At 41.8% G+C, this 7018-nt stretch overlaps 1 protein-coding gene across 3 annotated transcripts in view; it reads right to left on the bottom strand.

Moving 5' to 3' along the window:
* NOSTRIN (nitric oxide synthase trafficking) overlaps positions 1–7018 on the bottom strand; it is a 51447-nt gene that overhangs the window by 34604 nt on the left and 9825 nt on the right. The gene's annotated exons all lie outside the window — the stretch shown is intronic.

Raw genomic sequence — 7018 nt, 5'->3', positions numbered from 1 at the left:
CCCCTTTCCCCCCCAAGAATAGTCAGTCCACTCCCTTTCTATGCCCCTGATTCTATTACTGACTCTGCTGGTGGCCAGATGCCACCCTCCCTCAGGGCCCTTGCACTTGCTGTAGTCTCTGCTGGGTATTCCTTCTGTTACATAATCATTACGGAATTTTCCTTCATGTCAACACCAACAGGACTTGCTCAAATCTCACCACTTCAGAGGCTACCCTATCCAAAGAGCATCCTCGCCCCTTACAGCTTTATTCATGTCTTAGAAAGTATCACTATCCTAAGTCACATGTTTTTCTTTTTCAGTGAACTTCTATGAACACCCCTAGAATGTAAGCTTCATGAGGGTCTAGATTTGTTTTGTGTATTGCTATATATCTAGGCCTAGAACAATATTTGGCACATATAGGTGCTTGGTATGTGTGTAAAAATGAATGAATGAATGAATGAATGAACTCTCCATCAGGTCTTTTTTTTTTTTTTTTATTCTAATTGCCCTGACCGGCAATCAACCCGCAAACCAGGTATGTGTCCTAACCAGGAATCGAGCCGGCGACCCTTCGGTGCATGGATGACACTCAGCCAACTGAACCACACTGGCCAGGGTTCCATCGGTCTTGTTAGAATTGTTAACTGGTTTCTGCTACAAGTCTGCTCTCACTTCACCATTTATGAACACAAAATTGCAGAACTACTTAGATGTATTCCTACAAGCTTGAGCTGTGCTCAGCCCTGAGATCAGGGTACACAGCTTTCTAGCACCTGGAATAGCTGGACACAGTAACCCTTTCCTAGCCCAGTGCTAATCAGAGGGCTTTTAGGACATTCCTTCCCAGTCTTCTTTCTTGGAAGCAGCACATAAACTATTAAATATGATGAAGCATTTGCAGTGCTCATCTCACAGCTGGGCACTAAACAAGTTCCTAATAAATATTAACTTTTTTAAAAATCTTTTTTAAAATATATTTTATTGATTTTTTACAGAGAGGAAGGGAGCGGGATAGAGAGTTAGAAACATCAATGAGAGAGAAACATCGATCAGCTGCCTCCTGCACACTCCCCACTGGGTATGTGCCCGCAACCAAGGTACATGCCCTTGACCGGAATCGAACCCGGGATCCTTGAGTCCGCAGGCTGACGCTCTATCCACTGAGCCAAACCAGCTAGGGCTATTAACTTTTCTAATATTGCTATTATGTACCCCAAAGGATCTCTAAACATTTAGAACACCCCAGATACACAGAGGGGGAGGTGTGGGAGATATAACCCACAGTTTGCCCACCCATCAGATCCAGAACAATTCAAAATGCCTTCTAACAGAAAAGGCTAATGCTGTCAGGCACAGCCTCTTCCTATGAATTCAGTTTCACTTTTAGAATGTTCTTGCAGGCTGCACAACGTGTCCTAGAAGCTAAGCAGAAATAAAAAGAACAATGCCCAGAAGGAAGTGCTGCTTTCCTTTAAATCACTAACTTAACCAGATCCTCCTGGGAGAAAATGTTGGGCTTGCGTGGCAAGAAAGGAAGAGGGCCCTGCTCACTCTGAAGCTACTGCTCTTCTGTTTTGAGGCTGACCACCTTCACTCCTGAGTTCAGGCGTTTTGGCTGGCTTTCACTTGAGCCTGGTAGGAAACCAGCCTGAAGAGATTCAATTACCACCCAGCACTGCTTGCTTTGGGTTTATCTTTATATACAAGTGTCGTCTGCATCAGGGCATATTCATATATATTTTTTACATGTTGGTATATAGCTTAAAAATTCCAAATAGTGCTCTCCTGACAAGTGCATTTGGGTTTATCTTTATATACAAGTGTCGTCTGCATCATGTTGGTATATAGCTTAAAAATTCCAAACAGTGCTCTCCTGACAAGTGCGTTGCCTGTGTTCTGCCTATACATACAGTAGTGACATCTAGCATGTATTGGGTACTTACAACATGCCAGGCAACATTCAAAGTGTTTTAGGTGTGTTTCCTCATTTAATCCGTGATAACTCCCATCGGGTAGGCACTCTTACTCTACCCATTGCATGGAGAGGAGTAGCAAGGCACAGGCAGTTTAGTCAGTAACTTGCCAGAGGTCACCCATGAAGAAGGGATAGAGCTGGCATTCAAACCCGGGCAATCTGGCTCGAGAACCTGCCTACTTAGATACCCCAGTGCCCTCTGAACCTCTGGGGAAGGGGCTGGAGATGGAGTCAAAGGTAAGGACTTTTAAAGATTGATCCGCCTCTCACTTTGCCTTGAATTGCAGTGTTTCTGAATAACCATAGCTCCTGGTGGCTTAGCAGCCTCGTTGCAGACTTAATGACTTGCCCTGGCTTCTTCCAACAGCATTGGTGCTGATGTAAGGTGTGCTCCCAAATGGGGAGGAGGAGGTGTTAAGGGTCTGGAAAATGGAAAGGGAGGGACCTGTGCTATCAACTGTCACCAGCATCGCCCTCTGTGGCAGGACTGAGTTGGACATCGCTTCTCTGAACATCACTATTGTATCCTTTGCCCACCTTGGATACAATAAAGGGTTTTAGAATTAGCATTCCAATCGACCAAGCAAAGCAAGCTGTAATAAGCTCCTCTTGCATCTTAAACCCTAATGACCATCACACAATCCTCAGCAGATTACTCTGCCAGTCAGAAGGAAATGAAACGAGCCAGGGCCTGGAAGGTGGGTGCGGGTGCATGGGGAGTGGGGCACTGTGCCTGGGCTCCTTCTGGCGAGTTTGCCTACGGATGAAAGGTTCCCAGGCCTCTGGCCCTGAATGGTCTTAATCTTAACAGAGGCGAATGGCTAAATTTCTCCCTGAAGAAAATGGTTCTAAGAAGTTATTGTTCCAACTGGGAAGCATCGAAAGAGCTGTCACATTTATAAGTTGGAATGTTTGTAAATTGAACAAACACTGCCATGTGGCTCGTCTGTGCTCATGGCCTATATGCCCTTTCAGAGTTACTGCTAAACAGAAATGAACTGTTTTCCCAAGGCAGAGGTGGCACTGCCCAGCCTCCTCCTCCGTGGACCCCCACCACACACACTCACAACTCTCAGTCCTTTATCCTGGTTTCCAGCCTAAAAGTCACCACATGCAAAGGGAGTCAAGAGAGATAGAGCTAATCTCAGATTGAGCCCTAGAATTTTCATTCCCTCATTAAAATAATCAGAAACATGCTTGCAAAAACTTTGTGCTTAATGTCCTAGCCCTAAAGCTACCTAATAGGAGTTGAGAGTCCTACTCCAAGCAGTTGTCTTGGTGCATGTGAAATTGATGATGTATATGTCTTTTAATGGACAACTCAATTGCAGAATATTCCAGTGAATTTTAAAGGTCCTGGACCAGAGAAATGGCATGCACTGGCTTTTAATCCATCTATGTTCTGATTTCCTCTCAGCATGTGGAGGCAGGTTAATAAATTCTCATTAGTAATAATAAAGACCAACCAATAAGTCAAAGACCAACATTTGTCTTAGAATTTAAAATAAATTATACTTTTGAAAGAAAAGAGAGATGGAAAATACAGGGTATCAGATTCAATATTTTAGGTAGAGCACAAATTAAACTGTATAAGTGACCATGTAATCAATGTTAGAGTGTCTTGCTCTAATAAAATTAAGATGTAAAAAAATGGTAAAAAAAAAATCACAAATTGTAGCTGGTCCCTGTGTCTAAAAGAAATTAATTTAAAAAGACATGCACCACTATGTTCATTGCAGCATTATTTACAATAGCCAGGATATGGAAGCAACCCAAGTGCCCATCAATAGATAAATGGATAAAAATGTTGTGGAATGTGGAACATATAAACAGTGGAATATTACTCGGCCATAATAAAGAATAAAATCTTACCATTTGTTAAAGCATGAATGGACCTAGAAGGTATTATGCTAAGTGAAATAAGTCAGACAGAGAAAGACAAATACCGTATCATTTCACACTTAAATGTGGAATCTAAAGAACAAAATAAACAGAAACAGATTCATACATACAGAAAACAAACTGATGGTTGCCAGAAGGGAGGAGGTTGGGGGCTGGGTGGAAAAGGCGAAGGGATTAAAAACTACAGATTGGTAGTTACAAAATAGTCATGTGATATAAAGTACAGCCTTGGGAATATAGTCAATAATACTGTAATAACTATGTACGGTGCCAGGTAGGTACTTGAAATTTAGGGGGGATCACTCTGAAAGTATATGATTGTCTAACCACTGTGGTGTTCACCTGAACCTATTATAAAAATGATATTGAATGTCAATTGTAATTGAAAAATAAAATTTAAAAAATAAATAAATAAAATAGAACTAAGGCTCTCTTAAGCTTGAAAATAGCAGGTGACAGAGCCCTCTCTTCATCATGAATTAAGAAGGAATTTTAGTAATCTGAAAATCTTGGTTTGAAATGTCATCCCCCTTGCTGGCCTCCTAATTTCTACCCGAAGCAGCTTCTCGTTGGGGGCCTGGTATGCTGACATCTTCCACCCAAGCTTTATCAGTTTGTCTTTTGAAAGACAATCACAAGCTCATCTTACAAACAGGCAATATTTCAAGGCTAGTTACTAGCAATTTGAAAGACATTTTTACATGGAAGCTCTGTTATTTGAGCAGCAGGGTTCTCTAGCTAGCTCACGCACCCACTTCATCATTACCAATTGCCTCAATTCTGGTTCCTGAGGACAGTATAAAAAAAGGTGAGTGGGACCAAGAGGACACCCTCTGGAGGGTCCAGTCTGAGAGTCTCACTGAGTCCCTGCGCACTTGTAGATCAGGGAGTGGGCAGCTGTGGCAGCTCTAGAGCTTCAGAACCTCCTGATCTGCTAATTCTTGAACTGAGTGAGTTTATAAAAGAATTTGAGGGAAGTGCTATTGTGGGAAAGTCAGGTAAAATGGACAAAAAGGGTAGTTTGCAAAGCTTTTTAGCTAAAAAACAGAATCTCATACAGAAACCACCATATTGTAGAAGTGGGAGCAGGAGGAGGGAGCTGAGCCCTGCCAATTTAACTATCTCACTTCCTGACTTGTCCCCTGAGGGCTCACCACAGACTGGTGTACAACCGGGCTGAATTTCATACTGAAGGTGATGGGAGTCTTTGAAGGGTCTTAAATGGGGCCATGGCCACAGAATGTAAGATAAATTAGAGAGAGATAGACCCTAGCCTGCTCCTTAGTTGAGGCAACTTTGCTTGGATTAGAAAAAGAAGATCCTGTGAAGGGACACAACTGAGCCAGGGTGCAAGACTCGAGGGTTGGGAGTGATTTCAATTCCTGCCTTTGCTTGGCCCCTCAGCAGGTGCCTTTGTGCAGACAGAAGAACAGGTTAAGAGCTTTTTGCCAGAACAATGGCAGAGGCAATGTAATAAAAAGAAAGCTATAAGGTACTAGAGAGCAATATGATGACTAAATCATAAGCTGAGATAGAAGAAGGAATCATGGGTGGCTCCAAGGATCGTGGGCTTGATTGGGTGGCAGTGGTCACCATGGTAAAAAAAAATCCACAAGTACCAGCTTTGGGGAAAAGCTAATAGACTCTGTTTTGGAAAGGCTTCCTTTGTGGCTCCATGGGCACCCGCATGGAAATGTCCAATAAACTGTTGGATATATGGTTTGAAGTACAGGTAAGACATACTGTCTAGTAATATAATGAGAGAGTCATCAATTTGCAAAAAGGAGCTGAAGTTGTGGGAGCTAAGATCACCCAGGCTATGAGTAGAGTAGAAAAAGGGAAGATTTACCAAAGACTTTATTTAAATCACTTATTCTTTTGTTGACAACATCTGCAATGAATCATGGATGAAACAATGGCCAATTACACTTTCTTCTTTTGTTCTTTTCTTTTCTTTTCTTTCTTGTTTAATGTCCAGACCAGTGTTACTTGCCATTTGAAAACCTGATCCGAAGCTTGCTTGCAGAGGAACAATTGATTTTCCCATCAAAACCTGTTTGAACATTAGCTGTGGAGGTGCAGGGAACCAAATACTCATAAATAGTTTCTGGGAATGTGTCTTTGTCTTTTAAAATCTGATCTGTGATTGTGTTAAAGTGAAACCTAATGACTTTGGTGTGAGGCATCATAGGAGCTGCTGTGTGTCTCTGGATAAATCTGAGCTGCTGCTATAAAAAAGGAAACTGAAGCAACTAATTGGATAAAAGAAGCTAAGCATGACCATGAATTGCAGAATTTCCAGGAAAAATGGTGTTTCAATAACAACTGCACTTTTCTAGCAGCACCAATTAGAACAAATGCAAGAAGGCAGCTGAGCTTGGAAATGAAAGTCTCTGAATGCGCAGCTTGATTGTGATGCTGTCTTTTGTAGCCCCTGGCCAACACAGAGCTGCTCCACAGGGCCACATTCCAACGACAGTAAAGACCTTGTTCTAATAATGTGGTTGTAATATAATAAAATAAACTCGTAACCATCTTTCATTTATTTATTCATTGAAGCTACAAATATTTATTGGATGTATTTCATGTAGCAGGTACCTTTCATTCAGCTGGCTGCTGGATGTGCCTTTATGATTTTCTACGTCATAACCCTCAACAATTTCAAGAGACAAGTAAGAAAGAGCATTCTGACTCTATGTACAGCAGATACATCTGTGGCAGGTAGCGATGCAGAGCAACCTGGACAAGGCAGTTTTGAAGCAGTGATTCCCCAAATTTATTCAGTTTATTTTTGAGTCTGTTTGCCAGGCATAATTTATCACCTGCCTTCTGTCTTCATAGCTCTCCTCCAGACACTAATTTTAAAGATGGGGACACCAACCGGGTTCAGATGACTGCAACCCAGATCATGTGCATGGCTAATAATGTGTACAGATTTTTCCTGATCTGCGGAGGGAGATGCTTTCTAACCCAGGCAAAGGGTTGAATTTGTAGTAGTTAACTGGTCTTATTTTAAATAATTTTCTCTGAGACTGATAACAATACTTTTAAGAAATTCTCTCCCAGATTGGTCCTTCTATTCCTCTCACAGAATCAAAGCAACTTAGATATTAAGACAGAAGTAGCTTCTTATATTAAAACTAGAGGTCCGGTGCA

Source organism: Myotis brandtii, unplaced genomic scaffold, assembly GCF_000412655.1.
Source record: "Myotis brandtii unplaced genomic scaffold, ASM41265v1 scaffold112, whole genome shotgun sequence".
Classification (NCBI taxonomy): Eukaryota; Metazoa; Chordata; class Mammalia; order Chiroptera; family Vespertilionidae; genus Myotis; species Myotis brandtii.
The sequence above is the reverse complement of the archived record's forward strand: the minus strand, read 5'-3'. Positions and strand labels throughout refer to the sequence as shown.